At 37.0% G+C, this 20,743-nt stretch overlaps 1 protein-coding gene and 1 long non-coding RNA gene across 24 annotated transcripts in view; both read left to right on the top strand.

Moving 5' to 3' along the window:
• The window catches only part of CDH12 (cadherin 12), a 573,314-nt gene that overhangs the window by 453,738 nt on the left and 98,833 nt on the right, over positions 1–20,743 (top strand). The gene's annotated exons all lie outside the window — the stretch shown is intronic.
• Positions 8,917–20,743, top strand: part of LOC308189772 — a 31,977-nt gene continuing 20,150 nt past the window's right edge. The window contains exon 1 of the long non-coding RNA XR_013946603.1: positions 8,917–15,770. This is a non-coding gene — a long non-coding RNA (uncharacterized lncRNA). The remainder of the gene's footprint in view (positions 15,771–20,743) is intronic.

The following is a 20,743-nucleotide window of genomic DNA, read 5'->3' as shown; positions in this document are numbered from 1 at the left end:
AGCAACATAAAGTGTTCCAATATTTTGTTTTATTTTTATTTCAGAACAGGTCTGAAAACAGAATTGTTTGAGCAACTAAAGGTAGAATTCTAGAGGTAGTATGTGTACAGATATTCCACATTCACCTTAACAAAATGGCCAGATTCAACTTCTAGCTATAAAAAGATGCCTGTTCATTTCAGTTATTAAAATGAATGCCCAGTTCTCTGATAATAAATTTCCAGCCAACTTTTTTGTTGCTGTTGTTATTTTTTTATTATTATTGTTTTACTCAGGATTAAGATGGAATTTTATTTTGTACATTTTGCTAATCTGGATCTTTGGGCCAAATCAACATCTTGGATTGTCAAACTCTTTAGAAAGCCAGGGAGAAAACAGTAGTCCTTGAATATTGAATGCTTTCACATTTCATAAAGTTGGTATGTAGTACTGGATTTTGAACTTTGATAGACGTAGATTCATCTGGAAAATGATAACAAATGCTAAGCAAGTATTTTTCTAAAAAGTCAAAAACTCCTTTTTTGATTTAGGCAATAAGTTGCAAGATATCTAGGTCATATTTAGACATTTAATTTTAGATTCAGTATTTTACAAGTTCAGTATATCATGCATATCAAGGCTTGCTTATCTTATAAGTTTTAGAATTTATGAATGAGCAAATACGGGAGGGAGGGACTGGCATATAAAAGCAAATTTTCTAGAACAGATTCCTCACTGCAGTTGAAGACAGGTGGAAATGCACTTCAGACTGGACAGCAGTCAAATATCATAAGCAATGTATGGTCTGTCTTTACCACTTTTCCTTAATCTGTTTTTTATTATTTTTATTTATTTATTTATTTACTTATTTGGCCAGTGGTGTGAACTTAAGCATTGCTTTTTATGTGGTCTCCAGAGAAGAGTGATTTTGATCTTCAAAATAGAGAGAGAAATGCAAATGAGGGGGAAAAATCCCAGAGCAGGCTCAGAATAACAAGTAAATTATTCAAATTTCTAGCTGTTAAGAATGAGGAGTTTCTACCTTGATTCAACATTTCAACAGCATGAAGTACAGAGCTAAGCATTTTATATCATTCTTAGCTAGAGTTTTCTGGGTCATAGCTGTGCCATACCAATATTGAAATACCTGTATTTTTATTTTTGCATGTATGTATGGTCACAATTCATTTGCATATTGTGCTGGTCTTTTTTTTTTTGTCTTCTGTTTTTTGTTTGTTTGTTTTGTTTTGTTTCATTTTTTAAACAAAACATAATACACTGCAATAAAATTGAGGTATTAAAGAAACCCCAAAATAAGCTATAAAAGCTTAGAATTATCATGAAAAAGAATGTTGCAGCCTTGCTACAGAGCAAAAGAGCATGATGAGGCAGTAGAAATACTTTAGAGTTTGAAAACAACTGAATTTGGTCTCAGTGTCTGATTTTACTCTTTTTTTCTTTCTTTTTTTTTTTTTTTTCAAAGCTCAGGTATTTTAAATAGGAGATTTTTTTCAATGTGTTTCATTCTAAAATCAATTTATACATGAAATATTTGGAAAGTATATATGGAGCCATGTATGCCTTAACTGACATGAAGAAAAGGCTATATTGTAGTCATTGGTGTCAACGTTAACTTAATAAGTGAAGCAATGCCCCAGAGTTCTCAAATATGAGAAAGTCTTCTCAAGGAAGAATTGTTTTAAATGTTGTATAAAATATTTGCCTGTCTGTACTGCAGTGAGACCAGGGGAAGGCACATATTTTGTGCTTACATTTTACACCAGGGGAAATCAGCAGATAAGAAAAAAAATACTGTTAACGTTTAGATTTTTTTCCTCAGAACTTGCTCGTTACCAGTTCTGCCCCTAAATTTTTGGCTATACATAAGGAGCAGAATAACAGGACAAATAAATGACTGTGCATAAAGGAAATGAAACTACCTACTGTATTACTATGTATCCTTCAGTCATACCAATCATAAATCTTAAGTTGTTTTTTTTACTGTATGTTTAATCTTTCAGTCTCATTGGGTTTAGTAGTTTTACAAGGATTCTTTAAATTATCTGTATGCCTAAGTGATTTGTTGAATGGTCATGTTCTTAAAGCTGTTGCCTGAAACAAGGTGTTCAGTCAGTTTGGATGGCTCCAGGGCTGTGTTTACCCAAAATATTTGGGCCATGGAGCAATGTAATAGGATACATGAGGGGAAGTGCTGACCTGGACCGTTATTCATCATTTTACCTATGGATAACCCTCCACAAAGAGAGAATTACTTCTACTGCCACTTTTAGGTCAGCATAAGCTTTTTACACCACTATAAGCGCGGGGAGAGCCCCATCCGGGGGGCATGAGGAATTAAGGACAGAGAGGAGGAGGATGGAAGGAGGTTCCAGAAAGAGCTATCCTGAAGCCTTCATGCAGGCAAGACTGAGTTCAGAGCTCCTGCTGAAACTGGCCAAAAGTCGCCCGATAAAGCATCTCGGGGAGTGAGACGTTTGGGGTACTTACAGTCTCTTTACCAGAATTGTTGGAATCCTGCACTCATGATGATCATGTACTTGTGAAGTGAGAATATCATGCAGACTTTCTGAGAGGTGTGTTTGAATGCTACCTTTTCAGTGCTTTCAGCTGATGTGCCCCTAGGTTTCTGATAGTGCAGCCACAAGTGTCTCAGCACAGATATCTCCCCCAGGTGGTAAAAGGCAGACGTAAGTACAAGAGCGTGACAGACCTCCTTTGTGACTGGCACCAAGTTTCACAGGTCACTCACACTCCATACTTTCCCTTCACACATTATGCTAGCAAGTAATTAATCCCTGTCATAAAGTTTATCTGATAGAGAACAACGAATGCTATCTTCATTGTTAGAAATACTTTCATTTTTATTATCAAGAAGATAAAACGCTGGCATGCTTCTAAAATCTGATCTGTACTGTATGCTCATCTATACTGTGTTCTGTATCATCCAAGCTAGAGACATAAAACGTTGTATTGAATTATTACTGTTGGTACCGTTGTTTAATCTTAACTGTTTGATACCTCAATAAGCATTTGCTTTCTAACATTTGAAAAAAATGGGGCTCCAGGTAATTTGTATTTTTCATAGGTACCTGAGCTACCTTTTGTTTTTACAGCTCAGCAGGTGAAGGGTCTGACACTGTGTTCAAGTTTGCAGAACAACAAATACTATCTACTGAAAGTCTGCTGTGGTGAATTAATATTTTTCCATGGCAATTTTAGTATTTTTTTTTTCATTCTAAACAGAACCTGACAGGATTTCAGTTTTCAGGTAAAACAACATCAGAGTTACAGAACTGCAGCTGTATTCCCACATGCAGAAATAGATAAACTCAAGCTCTTGGATAGATTTATGAATCCAGGCAACTCACAACCTCATTCTTCTCCATGGCTGTTTTTCTCCCTAATCTCTCGTGCACATTTAGGGACTCTCTTTTGACAATGAAGTAGTACTGCAATAGGAGAGACGGAGACAAGCCAGAACTTCCAGGCCCATATTAATTTTGTTTAGTTTGCTTGTTGTTTTGTATTTTGTTTCCCCAAATCCACGAGAAATATGACTTTACCTGTGTACATTAGTAAATATACTCTTTTTTTTTTTTTTTTTTTTTTTTGTCTACCCATGGGAAACAAAAATAAATCTTATTTTCTAAAAAGCTCTCCATATTTTCAGGAGGAATAGGATTCTTCCACTCATGAGAGTTTTGCGAGTCTAGCTGTTGTAAAATCAAGAGGAGTACTTTGTGTTGTAGAACTTTGTGGAAGTACAAGTGGAAAAATTACCGAAAGCATGTATTTCACTAGGTTGATGAGTTCCCATGAACTTTTATTGTTACAGATGTTCACATCAATCCTGGACTTTTTTCAGCTGTCTTAGTAAATTAGTTGTATGTTTCAGCCAATTCCCAAGTATTCCTAAAAATCTTATATAGCAATTCTACAAAGTATGTTAGCATTTAATCATAGCATGAATTTCAAGCATATTGAAATACATCTTTAAAGTATGCATCTTTTAATTTTAAACTACCGTTTGCCTAAGTTATCCTTCCTACATGTAGAATAGCAGGTAACCCATACTGATTATATGCTCATTAAACTTGGAATGCCAAGGTGAATTCTGCTGGTAGTGTTTCAGATAAGAGGGAAATAATATAAGGATGTCAGACATTTGCTGTCAGAGCTTTTTGTCTTAAGGAATATTTTCTCACCTGTATTTAATATAATGTAATTTTAAATTACACATTATAGTGACATACAGTATTCAGTGTTGTTCTGTTTTTGCTTGTAGGCCATATGAAAGGCTAATGACCTTCAAAGATGCTTTTTTTAAAAAATACTTTTTTTTTTTTTTTAAGAAAACACTAACTATGCCTTTCTTTAACATTTGTACAATAAGGTACAATATATTCTGTTTTGCCATTAGTCCCTTTCCTAAAGCAGATCTTTAACTTGGTAGTAGAACTTTTATTTTTCTTTCTTGTCCATTTTCATCTGGGGACCACACTCTGATATTGGATTTTCTTGTTTCAAAAGATCTATGCTCATGTTGTAAAATACATATGCTGGTGCCCTGGAGAGTCATCCTAATCTAATCTTACTGGGGAGTCAGAGATCTATGTAAAAAATATTTCCCTTTCTGTTAGTATTTCTTTTAATTTGCCATGCAAATAAAAAGAGTTATGACATACAGGTAGGTCTGTACAAGTAACTGTTTTTTCTTAGTTCACTGACCTGGAAGATTAGGGTGACCTAAAAAAAATTACTCATTTTGGAATCAAAGCATGAAAGTTTCAGAACAAAATCCTTTTGCATTTCTAATTACTATTTATGAGAATTTTGCATTGAAGATATTAAACACAAATTTGAAAATTTAGGTGATAAATCGGAACTTCAGTTTTTCAGTGAGTTATCTACCCTTCAAACTTCAAATGTTATTTAGGATAGTTCACAAGGTCAAAAAGCCTTTTTCAGACTTTTTAACATTTGAAATGTTTATAATGGCAATCCTAGCTGAAGATCAATTCTCTTTTGTAACAAGGCTATTGCCAACTCTGTGCAGACTCAGTAGTGCTCTGAGAACTAGACATGAGAATGACTTGGAGACTGCATCATATGTGTTGTGTGTATCAAGATGATTTTAACAGTAGAGTTCCCAGCAGAAGTGTAAACAGCTGTTAATCCCAGGTGTCAGTGTGCAAGAGGTATGTCATTGAAGATCTGTAAACATAATTAAAATGTTCATAAATTTTAAATATTTCTAGGAATATGCATTTTTTGCATAGACATTCCCCAGTATTTTTAGCCCCTGACATGACAAATATCATCAGAGAAAGTGGCGTTTCTTAAAAGAACTACAGAATTACATCCCTTTTCCCAGTCACCTTGAGTGTTTTGAAAGTACAACAAAGTGGTTTGCAAGCCCCTCTCTCTTACACCTATCTGCCTCAGATCCCAGACGATGTAATGTATTCCTATGCTTGTCATCAGACTGCTGAGCTCTGATCACCCTTCTGATGTTGGATGAATGCACCATACAGTCAAAGCTCAAGATACTGATCTCCAGCCATCTGAAGATTTACTTGCTACAGTGGCTTTCGCTAATTCACAATTTTATTAAGCTACCAGTAAGAACCTGACAAATCACCTTTCTATGCCTGAAAACCTCACTGAGGCTGTGAAAGGAGGTGATAATACTGAGAAGCCACATTGAATTCAAATTGAAATTAGCCTAAACTGGAGGAGGAATGTATTTTTCTTCCTAATAATATAGTTAATATTGCCATTGTTGTAGGTAAAAACATCATCATTTACATTTCCAAAATGGATTATAGTACACTGTGCTCAGATGACCTCTTACACATGAAAATTGTAATGACTGAATGCAAAGGATTGAAGTAATATGAAGTGAGAGATTTTTAGCTAAGGGGAATGCAACTAGCCACAGCTCCTCCAGGTGTTTACAGAGGACCTGTTCAGCTGTCCACTTCTGGTGTCAGCCCAAAAGTTGAGTATCTGGAAGTGTCTGTTTAGAGCCAACTCCACACACTGGACTGGCTGTATGGAGACAGGCCATAGATGTCGTGTTAAATGGGGACTTATCAAACACTTGCCTATTTCAGAGCCTTGCTAAGGGCTTTCACTGAAACAGTTTCACAAATTTGAAAGTATTTGTAATCCAATGTTTGCCAGTCTTAGAGCCCTGCAAAGGGCTTTCACTGAGACAATTTCAATAAGTTGAACGTATTTAATAAGGCAACAGATATAACAGATTCAGAATTGCCATTGATTTATACACGTACTGCAATAGGGCTAATATACGATAATAGTTCCAGCAATATGCTATTGGGGGTATTCCTCGACAAAAGGTGAAGGCGCAGAGCTCACCACAAAGGCATCGCTGTCTTGGTGGAGGAAAAAGAAGCACAGCCCATTGACTGCCCATTCTAGGTCTCCAATTTCTTCTTTCTTCCCTTCCTGCTCTTCATTTTTCCTCACTTTAACTATTTTTTCCTAACTTCTTCCTCTTTATTTATTTATTTATTTATTTATTTATTTTTTACACAAACTCCTAAAACTCTTTTATATCCTAACCTTATCTGTTCCCTCCCTGGGGTGATATTCAGCAAGATTTGGGTGAAGAGTTGAGTACTATAGTCATATATGTTATGTGTATATATATATATATACATATGTGTACACATATATGTATATGTGTATATATATATATATATAAACATATATGTAGCAGGTACTTCATTAGGCTCATTATCATATTCAGGGTGTGATCTTTAATATTCATTTTACACATAATGAAGCCAAAGGTTTTACTCGGGCACCATGGCCCTCAAGATTGTTCTGCCACCAAAATGGGGCCATCCTGCCAACACAAGGCTTCCTCCTTCAGCAACCTCTCATACCAAGCTTTTGGACCTCCATCCACAAAGTTTTTGTAAGAGATAAAAAAGAGCAAGCTGCTCAGTTCCCCTTTGCCCAAGGCTGGTGCTTATCAATGATGCTAACAAGTCTGACAGTGCAGCACAAGTGTTGGGATACAGACTGTGAAGCACCTCGCAGTCAGGTCCCTTTGGGCCTTGTTTCATCTGCTGCACAAGGTGGAGACAAGCGAGAGTGAGAAACCTGAGACACAAAACATAGTCTGAAAGACCCAGGCAAGGGCAGGTACTTCACTAGCAAAACATAACTGAAATAGCTCAGAGAGCAGATAAAAACCTTGTGACAAATATTATGTCTGCTGTGGTTTGTGTTTTTAAAGGCAGGGCCATGTTTTAACACAATGGCAGGGTGGGTGGTGGCTGTTCAGAGAGCAGCCATGGAGATGACCATGTGCATGAGCCATGAGCCAGTCCGTGCCATGTACGAGGCTGGCCCAAGTGGGGATCCACCAGACTCCAGCTCTTTCTTTGTTGTTGCAAACTCTACAAAGTGAAGAAGCTTTAGGGTCAGTGTTAATAAGTAACAAAAAGGAATCTAGCTCTCTGACTACAGTGATTTTGCATCATTGCATCTCCAATAAAACTGAAGTTGCTTCTGGCTTTCACTAGCATGAGTTGCCTAAAGATGCTAAGTGTTGTGTTTCTGTCTGTGGAAAGCACTAAGGTATGCTAGTATCATGCTACGTAAGCATGATACTTGTGGGGGAAAGAAAAGCTAGCAAACAGGAAAAATAACATCTTTTCCCCTGATGCTGTACTATAATTTGTTTAACCTCTGAAAAGAGGATTTTTTGGGGCAAGAATGTGGGAAACTAAGCAGATATGTTCTGTGTTAAGTTTCAGCTGAATATGATTTCAAATGGAGATGATATTAAAAACTGAAAATAATAGTTTAAAATGGGGGGGGGAAGCCCTCTTTAAAAATTAAATAAATATATATATGTATATATATATATAAAAGAAAAGTGAAGAAGCAAGGAAAGCAAGGAAGGAAGGAAAGAAGGAAAAGAAATAACAAGAAAAAAGAGGAGAGGGGAGGGGAGAGGAGGAGAGGAGAAGAATGAGTAAATAAAAGCCTATCTGGATAAAGATAGAAACACTGTAATAGACTACTGCTTTGTGAGAGAAAGTGTTGTTCGGAGGTTGAAAAAGGGGAACAATTTGAAAAAAGAAAAACTTCTGCTGAGCAGCACCAGATTAATGTTACAGCTAAACACTGTACACTTACTAATTTTAGATTAGGGACATCCACATCAGAAATAGTTAAATAGTCACGAAGCAGGTGACAAGGGAGTAAGAAGAAAATTTCATCATATACAGTGGCAGTTTTTCCCATGTTAATAAAAAATCTGAATTAAATGTGTAAGTTAATAAACTGGAGAAAGACTGACAGCTTGTAATAGTGTCTTGGCAAAACACCTGGATTTGTCAAGAGACTGTTTTTACTACATTTTAGGGGACACAAAATTCTTAAGAGTTCAGAGATAAAAGCAAGACTCCAACCCTCCCCACAATTCATGTAACTGAGGGCTCTTCTTTCCCTGAAGAAGAGGCTGAAAAGAGAAATTATATTTCTCTTATTTAAGAATTAAGAATTTTGAATAATGAGCAAATACTATATATACACTTTTTGATGGAAGGGAAGGGAAGGGAAGGGAAGGGAAGGGAAGGGAAGGGAAGGGAAGGAAGGGAAGGGAAGGGAAGGGAAGGGAAGGGAAGGAAGGGAAGGGAAGGGAAGGGAAGGGAAGGGAAGGGGAGGGGAGGGGGAGGGGAGGGGAGGGGAGGGGAGGGAGGGGGAGGGGAGGGGAGGGACAAGGAAAGGAAAGGAAAGGAAAGGAAAGGAAAGGAAAGGAAAGGAAAGGAAAGGAAAGGAAAGGAAAGGAAAGGAAAGGAAAGGAAAGGAAAGGAAAGGAAAGGAAAGGAAAGGAAAGGAAAGGAAAGGAAAGGAAAGGAAAGGAAAGGAAAGGAAAGGAAAGGAAAGGAAAGGAAAGGAAAGGAAAGGAAAGGAAAGGAAAGGAAAGGAAAGGAAAGGAAAGGAAAGGAAAGGAAAGGAAAGGAAAGGAAAGGAAAGGAAAGGAAAGGAAAGGAAAGGAAAGGAAAGGAAAGGAATCTTAACACTCATCAGTCTAAACTGTCATGCATCAGAAGTATCAGTATGGGACTGCATGTGTTTATTGCATCTCAGTGTGTTGTTTCACTGGCTTTGTACTAGCTAGTCTGTGCAATCATCACTCCCTGTTGGATTTCATGTAAATTCCAAGTACTTCACTCTTTTGGAAACATTTCGTCATACTGAAGCAGCCCAGAAGGTGATACAATACTCCCATTACTCAGTGGCCCCCTTGTCCTTGCAGCCTTATCTTTCAGCCCTTAGGGACGGAAGCTGCATCTGCTGAGGAGCTGTTTGTGTAATAGCTCTCTGAGAGCCTCTTGCAGGTAGTCTCTAATTAGGCACACCCAGATGGTGGGCACTGAGCAGATGTACTGCCAGCTTGGGGTATCTGTGGAAGAAAGTTTTCTTTTGGCTCCCCGTTGTTTGTCTTTCTAATGTTTCTTCTTGATTTCTGTTCATAGTGAACATTTGAAATGTTTGTTCACAATTTCTGAATAATGGAACAAGCTCGGGCACTCTAATTTTTATTGCAGCTCTAATCTGCGGTGCTAAACATTCACTGTGCTCAGTGTAGTCTGAAACCTAGATGTATTGAACTCCTGTTACCCAAATGCTGCCATGAACAAAACTGCTCACTTGTGCTTTGATGCAGAATCTTTATCAACAATTAAGATTTTGTTCTTGGAAACTAATTAACAATTATGTTCATGCTGCCAGAGTCATAAGTAAGCACACTCAATCATGTCTATGTAGCCAGCCTTGCAGATCAAATTAATGTAACTAGCTGGAATACAGGTTGATGTTTTCATTCACATGAGTAAACACAAGAAGCAGATATCTAGAGTGAGAAACACTTATTTTCTGACAGATTCTTTCCACCACAAAACCATACTTTACATGTCTAGCTACATCTGACATTGAAAATCCTTAAAGACAGACTGCTTACCCAGCAACTGAACCATCATATTTTCAGTGCTGTGTTCCATGCTTCATGTCCCATATATGTTGCTGCATGTTTCACAACATTCCACACAATGACAGCTTTAATTTAAAAGTTCCCATAGTATTTCCTCCACCTTTCTAAGCCTCATCTCACACAGAATAAAGAAAAATAATCAAAGTTTTGCAGCACAGCATCCTGTAATCACTCATGTTTCAAATGTTTTAAGAAATGTGATCTTCAGGTATCACTTTCCTACTGTATTGTCATTTTTTTGAATCCAAAGATTTAATTTATTTAAAAGCAAAGCTCAGAAAATAGCTATGCACCAGACTAAGTAATGTATGATGTAAGAATTTTTAAAATATGTAACTTGAGAATTGAAGAGATACTTAAAACCTTTAGGGCAACCTTTGTATCCTAGATCGCTATTCCTTGAGCAGGTTTTGAAGACATCTTTACTACCTAACCATCAAGAAATGTAACTAAAACATGATTAAGTCATTATTTGTGTCAGCTTGAATGATAATAGACTTTCACAATCAATGTGAAAGGCTTATTGTCTTCCTACCTGTACATTACTCTCCATCTTGGCATTCTTTGGAAGGAAGTCTTTCAGACTGTGTTCTCATTAAATATCTGGTATGAGAGAGAATTATATTAATTGTTAATTGGTGAATATGCAGGATGCCCACAAAGCTGCTGCTTAGTCATGCTGCACACAGCTGAAAAGCAAGGAAATAATGGAGTTCTGTGGCAGGGGAATGCTATTTGTATCTCATGCTTTAAAAAAGAACAAAACAAAATACAGTCATTTGTAAGTACTAGATTACAGAAGGTTATCAGCAAGAACCTTTTCCACATTTTCATCATTTGACCATTATAGAGTTGCTGAGACCATCTGACAAGATACATGCAGCCACTTTTAAAGTGGCTTATTTTTATCAGTAACTATGGTGTATTTAGATATACTTTAAAATAAGGTAAAGACAAACCTATTCAGTGAAGAATAAGCATACTTTTAAAACACTTCTAGAATCAATTCAACTTTGAAAATTTTGAGATACTCTGTAATTCATCTTTATTTCCCGTTATTTCATCCTTTTTATACTTACCTTCACCTATGACTTTCTAATGGAAAGTGGCATAAAAAATTCTGAGAAATCATAGGCAAAAGTGCTTTGCAGTTTTTCCTGGCCATTTGCAGGCAGAGTATTAGAAACCTACTCAAAAAAGTAGCTTCTCATGGGTCTTCAAATTTAATTTAACAGACTCAGCAGATTTAGACAAAAAAAAAAAAGAAAGAAAAAGATGAGCTTTCAGACTCTCAAGTCTTTATCTGATCAAAATTGGAATTCTGAAATCCTTGAAATCTACACATGCCTAGGGACAAATGTATTATTATACACAGTTCCAATGTGTATGGCAAAAAGCTTTTAAAGTTTGTAAACGTAATGTACAGTGAAGCCAGGCACATGATGCTAACTACTGAAAATAACAGCTTAGTAAACTTTGTATAAATTGGCAGTGTTTTAATATATTCTGGTCAGCAATGTAGTTTTGCTTCTCAAAGCATTTTTTGAATGTTTGTTTTAAAGCCATAATCAGGCAACTGCTGCAAAAATAATAACGGTGATTTAAAATGTTACTATCCCTCAGGAAGTGCCATCCCAGTATCTGAGCAAGCAGAAAGAATCACACAAACACTTCTCATCTGTTTTAGGGGCAAGTCATCTGTCTGTCTTGGCTTAAGCTGCTACTAAAAGTTGTTCAAGCCAGGCCGGAGCATATCATGCTAGGTTCAGGTGCAGAGAGCTCACATCTAGTATTTCGGCAACTCAGCTGTGCAAGATTTGACCTAGAGATACATAGAGGTATGGCAGTACATGGATGGGAGCAGCTAAAGGTGCTGCATCTCCTGATTACAGGGTTGCAACACAGCCGTGCCACCTGTCCCATTTGTGCTGTACCTGCTGTTAATCTGCTACCAAGGGGCTGCAGGGGAGTGAGGGAAGCTTCGTGTACACTCTGCCTGGCCACAGTACAAGACAACATGAAGAAGCTAATATAGACATTAAAGATAGTTTAACCAAAGCTGCATGCTCTCCGCCTGGGATAGATTGTCTTGGTATTGTGGCTTTTTGGCTTTACCAAACCAACCATGCTCTCTTTCATCTCAGTGCAGCACAACATTAAGCTGCATGGACTTAACAAGTTCATTGTAGATGGCTTAGTTCAGGAAGAGAAATCCTAACAGAAGTGCTTTAAGAAGTCTGCATCACTACTTCTACTACTACCATTGGTGGTGATCATATTTCTAGGGTTTGGGCGTTTGGCCTGTTTTGAGTTTTTACTGACTTTTCATCCTGCTCTGAGATTATTTTGTATCTTCTGCAATTAACAATTGTGAAAACTTGAAAGCCAGCATTGTTTTCATAAGTATAATTACAATTAAACTCAAATTTCCCTTTGTCTTTTAAATGTAACTGATGAAATATGTACGTGTCACTGATCTTAAATGAATGCTAACTCACAAAATCAGAGGAAGAAGATGAGAATATTCACATTCAGCCTCAGTTATGTCTTTATTATTTAATTATCTCTGTTAGTCTGCCTATTATTTAGTGCTCTGAGTCCATTCTTTTCCTGCTCTTGCTCTCATTCTTATCTTCGTTCCCTATGAATGGGTTATTTATCTGATTAAATGATAATTAGTAACTTTAGTGGGGCCACATTGTGTAACTGTGAACAGGATTTTGCTTAAAGAATTTTAAAAATCAAATGTGCAATAATAAAAGGAAACTGAAGTGGCATATGGCTTTTCATATACTGAACTAAAAATCCAAGGAATGGACAACAAGCTTTCTGGAACAAAAATCTGTCTTAGAACAGGAAGAAAACAGAGAAATGGGGCAAAACACATCATATTTGGTAGACTTATTTTCCTATTTACTTTTAATTTGATAAAATCCACATATAGATTAAAGAGAAACTAAAAAATTAAGTCAAGTGCAGGAGTGAAGTACCTTCAAATCTAATATAAAATTGTACTCACACTCCTATAATTACTGTGTTATTTTTAAATGAAACCTTAAAGTACATGCATCATATAACCATTGTAATATACTCTTTAAGTTGTACAGTACTTATTTTATTGGTTAGTGAATGCATTGTCTTGGAAGGAAGTGAAGACCTTCCTGCTTAGTTTCTGGATAAAATCTGAGGATGCTGTATAGGCAGACAGCTGCTTATACGTCCTGCCAGTTGAATTCCTGGGCTTCCTGGGTTGCCAGTGCGGGTGTCACCCTCTAAAGCACACACAGGAAGAGGACAGGACGGGTACTGCAGACCAAATGTGTAGCAGGTGCAGGAGGTTGCAGGCCATGACTGTTTGTCACTCCTTGTTCTCTGTTGTGTCTCTGAGCAGCTTCTTACTTTTGTGTCCCTGAAGAGGCTCTGCAATAACTTTCTAATAGCTACCTGTCAGCTATCCCAAAGCCTCATCCCCTGGAAGTGAATGGGAGTAACTGGGAATTAGAGCTTTTTTTTTTTTTTTTTTTTTTTTTTGGTCTCATGGTAGAAAAAGATGGAAGTGTGTTTCTAAATATACTAAGGTGTGATTTCGTAACTCTTTGTCATATCCCAAGAGTTATTAAGTATGTCATGTGACATACCAGTAGCTTGTCAAAGAGAAAACAATATTTTTCTCTCCCATGCACCATGCAAAATAAAGCAACTGTGCCAGCAGTTGATCACGGAGATAACTCCGTGAGCTTTGGCTTTACCAAACCCTGTGTCCCAAGAAACCACAGTAAATTATCTAGAACAGAACGTCTGACTTCATGTCCAGTGAAGAAGGGTTGCTTCTGTAGGGGGGGAAAAAAAGTATTAAAAGGAAGAAATCTTGATGTTGCTTGTTTTACTTACATGCAACTAAATTAGCGTGGAATGCACTGTAACAGTGGGCTTTACAGGATTTATGTCAGAGCAAGAACTTGTTTCCTTAGTGCTGCTGCCTCTCAGTGCTGCTATTTGTAATTTCTAATCTTGAATAAAAAAATAATTGTGATCATCCCTTTGTGGTTTAATAAATAACAGTGCAGTGTGTTAAATACATGTATTTCCTATTTAAGAAGACAGGGGTTTTGAAATCTCATTACTTCATGCTTCTCTTCTCAAAATAAGGCTCAGTTCTGATTAGAAGTGTTTTTCCAGCTAGCGTATGACTTAAAGAGCAATAATGAGAACACACCTGTAATTTTAATTTCTTTCCTTTTGTGAGCTTGCACATAAGGAAGTCTGTCCTAGTGTTACATAGATTCTTGCTTGCTATACCAAAAAGGGATAATTTAACCTGTTCCACAGATTCTCATGCAGGAGGTTATACATTTCTTATTATAAGGGGATGAGCGGACAAAAAGGAGAAATTATTTTGTACTTGTTTCAGGATTTCCTTGTTAATGATGGGAATACAAATGCTTCTTTTAGTGTCTTATCATCAGAAAAAGGAAAGGGATGAAAAATGAGACATCGTTAGAATGATGTTGTTCTTATGGCCACACATTGTTGAAGCCAAGTAAGAACATAAAGTATACAAATACTGGGAGGAAAAAAAAAAAAAAAGAGAGAGAGAGAGAGATTAAATAATCATGTAATCAGATATATACTTGTAATACTGTTGAAGGATGTATCCCTTTAAGTGAGTCCTGCCCCAGATCATCACTACTTCTGTATGGAGTCCTTAGCGTATGTGGCATGCTGTCAGAAGAATTCCTTGGTGGTTCATACCACATTCCCTATAAACATCACATATTAGTCATAGCCAATAACAGCCACACAGTTGAAAAAAGACAAAAATAGGTAACTTGAATAGCTTTATTTTAGTCTAAAACATGGGATTTTCTTTTTCTTATTTAAGGAACTCTGCAAAGAACTGATTATCAGGACACAAGAGCATTGGTATACATAAAACAAAGGATTTCCCACACATAAAGTATGGTTCAGTATATTATAAAGGACGCAGTTTCTAGATAACTGTCAAGATATACCTGACATCTTTCATTCCTCCTGTGTTGACAAAGGACTTACTTCAAGCGTGATCTTGCTTAACCTTTCTTGCACTGGCACTGTTCGTTAATTAAATGCATTCCCTCACTGAAAAGGAAGAATTTCAGCTTGTCAGCCTTTGCATTACAGTCTATGAGCAGCAACTAACTACATCAAAGGCCCATTTAAGCAAATGTCCTATTCTTTGAATGCATACGTACTTCCCTTGATCTCAGATATGGAAAAGAACCACAGTCAGTAAGAACAAACATGCTGGAGTCAGCATTCAGATTCTTCCAAATTTTGGATTAATGACATAATACCTATATCAGTTTTTCGACACTGTTTTGGCTACTGTCATTTTAGTTTGATTGCAGAAGGCAGGAGTTGTCTTAGAAATATATTAATAGAAACCATTGTAGAAACCAGCTCTGACCTGATTAAAAATAAATAAATAAATAAATAAATTTAAAAACAGTAGATTTGGCCAATTGAAATTACTCCTTGCAAAAATGAGCTTCCGATTGTTACCAGCCCTTCTGATGAGATCTGCCCAGCTGGAGTTGTAGGTGGCTCTTCCTGTCCCCCTCCAGACACACCCAGAGGAAAAGTCCTTGCCCTCTCATAGGTCTGTGCTTGGGGAACAAAGTTTTACTCAGTTTTTCAATGGATGCGGCCAAATGCTAGCATGTGAAATGTTGCAAAAGCAATTAGTGGAGAGGTAAGGATATTAGTACAATTTCTGGTAAGCTCTTGCTCTTTTGTTCTTGTCACACCTTTACTCCTGAAGGCCTAGAATTTTCTTGATCCCTCTAGGAACTAGCGTGACTGATCATTCTTACTAGGTTTGCTTGTTTAAGATTTAACTTTGAAATGATTATCAATCTTTTTCTTAAGAGAAACTGTTAATAAGTGCTTTTCTGTTAGTTATAGAATTCACCATATACAATCTTGTCAGTGTAGTTTACATGTGAAAGCCTATTACTATCCCGGTAAGTAGTTATTGTTTGTTTTGTTTTGGTTTTGTTTTTGTTTTGTTTTTGTTTTTTAATACCCTACTTACAGTATAATATCCTGCAAAGTGTAAATGTGACAAGATTTAACTTTCTCAGATTAGTAATACAAAGCATACATATATACTGTATTCGTGCCACGATAATTATTTTTATATACATACATGCAGTAGAAGGATGTGTAAGTCTGGAAACAAGTTGGATTACATTTGACAGCTGAAAGTATATTTAGTTTAAGGAAAATTCTGTAGAATAACAAATAAACTGAGAACTAGTTATAAGAAAGTAAAAGTTGAGGTGTTCCGAGAATGCATCGGGCAGAGAAGATGCCTATAAAGATGCGAATCCTGCCAAAATGCATTAGTGTTGTCCTGAGTGAAGTGTGAGAGACTGCAAGTTTAAATGGGAAAGTCATTTTGAGAAAGGAGGCCCTTGGTTTCCTCAGAGGACTATGCTTAAAGGGCTTTCCAGAGCCGTGAAGAAACTGAAACCAGGCATTATATAAAGGTGTTTATTTTCTTGTCTCAATCTATAAATTGCATTAAGTACATACGCAAGCAACCAAGCACAGGTAGTTGCACAATGTCACCATCTCCCTCCTGCACAGCCAGCGTGGGAGACAGCTTTGTTCCCAAGGCTGTTAATCCTCATTAGCACTCATTTGTGCAGAGAATAGTCTGTCCCGTTTATCAGGTGGGTAGATTAGTAATATTATGCCTTTGTGTCTTTCAGCCCTGCATTGGCTTGTAGCCATACAGGGGAGCATCCAGAATTAGCACCAAACTGTTTTATCTGTGTTTTCTCTGCAAGTGCAGTGTTTATACCTGCATGTGTGCCTCGTTCTTCAGCACCTCAAATAATATGCTGTCAGCTCAAAGTGTGTTTGGTCTACTGAAACTTCTGGATACTACTTGATCTCACATTAAGTTATGGTGTGAATATAAAAAAGAAAGTATGGCTCAAAAATTAGAATCTGGCCTTATGTTTACTATTTCAGTCTTAAAGGACTGATAATGATATGTGCAAAATGATAGTTCTCTGAGGAGAATTACAACTAATCTGAAGTGTTCATTTAAAATAAATAATACGCATGTGAGTTTTTTATTTAATGCATAGATTGAGCTCGAGCTTGTGTCAAAATTAAGGATATATTTGTGTGTATATACATATATAATAGAAATATATCAGACAATGTTAAGACATGCCTAGTAAAAATTACAAATTTGAACAGTGATACTGAGGGAAAAAAGTAGAGGACAGGTATAGGGTTTTGCTTCCCTTTTTCCCATTTTTCTTACTTGACTGCACACAGGTTTTTACATCAAAATGTGATGATTTTTCCTCAACAAATAAGCAATAGGAAGTTATGCATAAATGATGGCAGTAGACAACTACTATTGAGCTACATGCTGGGTCATCTCTTTGCATCTTCCCTTTCTTGAGAAACATATGCTCTGATAGGTTAAGGTCTTTGAATAAAAGTAAACATATCATTCATAAATGCATAGGACATAAATAAAAAGGTGAACAAGCGGATATTGGTTATTAAACAAAATCTGTGAATAAGAATTTGAAAACTTTCATGAAGAAAATTCTGTATGCTGTTAGGAGAATGGCACCATCTGGTGGATCTTCTCTCCAGAAAATTTCTAATGGAAATTGTAATCATGATTTAGAGGCTGTTCATCTATTATAAAACTGAATATTTTGTGAGAAGTGCTAACAATTAGGAGAACAAAAATGGTAATGGCAACTGACAATGTAATTGTCTCAATTGTGGAATCCTATGGTTATTTCTTGCCATGTGAATATTTAAAAGGAGAAAGAAAATTACTCAAAAACTAAAATGCTTGTTACATGTTTACTAGTACTATCTGTTCAAAGCTATGAGCAACTAGTAAAGAAATAATGTGTTCTGAATACAATAATAGAGTTCAGTAGATCAAAATAATATTTTTTTTAATTTTTTTTTTTTTTGGGGGGGGGTGGGGGGAGTTGGATACAAGTGTCCTTAATTATTGTTTCATTATAGAACAAATTTTTGATTTGGGGACTTCTGTAGTACTCATTTTTGGCTTTCAAATAGGATGACAGTCATTGTTAAATGCATTCAGTAGTATACCAGTGATGTGCAAGTCTTGGGTAATCAGTCAATAGCTCTCCTACAAATTACACAAGTCACAATATACACAGGGGTCTTTGAAGACAGTGACAGCATGTTCTGTCATCTTCTGCCCAACTTCTTATCTGCCCTGATACATTGCAGGCTGTCCAGTAACTGAATGAACTGGATGTACTACCAGAGCTCATTTCTGTCTAAACCGCATGCACTCCATATGATGCCCTCATCCATGAAAAGGAAAGTTTGGGAACCAGTACTTAACAAAAATTTTCATCCACAGCATCTTCATTATACTGTAGAGGAAAATATTCCAGAGGCCTTTTCCAAAAGCTTTGCTTATCCTATATAAATAAATATGATTCTAAGCAGTGTAGAAAATTAGTATAGTCAAGCAGGATTTTTATTTGCCTGACCGCGGTCAGGAACTGATGTGTGCTTTGGAGAATTCAGTTAGAAAATACTTAGAATTACTTACGGACAGTAATTTACAGCTTCAAAATTCTGTCACTGTTGGGAACACCAATAGTTCCAGGCAAGTAATAGAAACATATTGAAACCAACAAAGAAAAATTAATTAGACATTTTTACATAATGGTCAAAGAGTACACTCCTTCATTCAATGCAACATTCACAGGCCTGCTGAATTTAAAGGAAACCAGATTGTATTCTGCATTATAGTTAACTACCATAACAAAGAAGTGAAAGAGCCTGTTTTCTCCGCTGTCTTCCCAGGAATTTCTCCTAAGCTATCCCCAGTTCATGAATTATTATTATTTTTTTTCTTTTGATTATAGAAAAGCACACCCATAGAGAAATTCAAATGAATAAATTAAAACTAGACAATGAGAAATGGCCTGACACCACTTAGATTTCTCATTAAAATTCTATATTTTTTAGATAGTTGTGACATACACTCATTTTTGCCAGCCTCTTGACATAAAGTTGGCACTGGGTGTGAAAGGGCCATAGAAAAGCCAACTGGAGCAATCATTTGATATGCAGTGTGTTTCCAGAAAATACAATCTCTTATTTATCCCATAATTGATTAAATGGTTGAAGTGTGTCAAAAGAGCTATTTCAAATATCGCCACAAAATAAAATTAAAAAAAGCTGAAAACAAGAGAGTTAGACTGGTTAGAGTTGAAGGAGGAACAATGGATGAGCACTTGATGTCAACATCCAGTAGCATTGCTCTCCGGGAAGGAGTTGATTAGGGAAGCTGAGGCGATTCCAGATAAGAAAGGGTTAAGAATGAAACTATTAAAGGAGAACAGAACATTAGGTGTAGGGCAGGAAGCAGATGTACGGACAATGTATCTCAAAATAGGACATACGGGCAATATATCTCGAACAAGACATTGGAATCCAAGATAAGAAAATAATGAGCAGAAGATTCGAAGAAAAAAACAATCCTTGTGGTTAGGAAGAAAGCTAACTCAGCAGAATCCTGACCAAGGGTGAAAAGTACACTGTGAGGAAGACTTATGGCCTTCCTCTCTGAGACCACCGACCACAGCTCGACGACCCCTGCCCAAGACCACTGAGAGGATCTGCGCAGGCGCAGGACACAAAAAACTGATTAGCATGAGAAGCGAGAGTAGGCGGGGTTAGATAATGAATATGTATAGGCGTTAATAAAATATTAATCACTGTGATGTATAAATTTGGGACGGCTTTTCACTTCGGGATGCACGATAGGCGGAAAGATCCCCCGTGCATCCGGCGCCGTCAATAAAGAATAAATCACTTAAAGAAATTGGATTTATGATCTTTGAATCAATCTGGCGACCCAGATGGGACTTCTTCTCTGTCGGACCGCAGGACCCGCTGGGAACAGGACTCCCTAGGGTACCCCCGGGATTTCCCGGAGGGACTCCTCGACTCAACGGATCACTGCGGAGGCAGACACGGACCCCATCACTGTAAGTGATTATATTCTTTATTTTGGTTTATTTGGTTGACCGGTCAATTGGGGTCGTCTGTAAGTCAGAAAGTAAAAGTTTTCTGCAGGACGGCATTTGGTTTTTTGGAAAGCACTCAGTTGCTGTTGGGAAACAAGTAACCTTTGCATGCGAGGTTGGTATTACGTTGTGTTTAAATGTGGAACTTGACCTTGGCTATTGTCTTTGGGATTTTGATTATACTCTTTATAACGTTACTAGGATCTTGGTGTTATTGTGGAAAGCTGCCGGCTTGTATTGTGTAACAAGAAACATTCTGAACTGTAACATGGGGGGGCAGCAGAGTAGTGGGATTCCAAAGAAAAGCCCGTTGGGATGTATCTTGAGTCATTGGAAAGATATAGGGGGATCCCCCGGTAGAACTGAAAATAAGAAAACGTTGATAAAATATTGTAATCAATGGTGGCCACTTTATAAGTTGGATTGTGAGGGAAATGGCCACTGAATGGAACCTTAAATTATAATACTTTACTACAGTTAATGTTGTTTCTAAGGAGAGAAGGAAAGTGGGATGAGGTGTCATACGCAGATATGTTTTTCACTTTGAGAAACCACCCGGAATGGCAGAAGGAGTGTGGAATTAACTTAGCCCCACAGG

The sequence above is a fragment of the Anser brachyrhynchus genome (genome assembly GCF_964034855.1).
Source record: "Anser brachyrhynchus genome assembly, chromosome: 2".
In the NCBI taxonomy this organism is placed as follows: Eukaryota; Metazoa; Chordata; class Aves; order Anseriformes; family Anatidae; genus Anser; species Anser brachyrhynchus.
The sequence above is the reverse complement of the archived record's forward strand: the minus strand, read 5'-3'. Positions and strand labels throughout refer to the sequence as shown.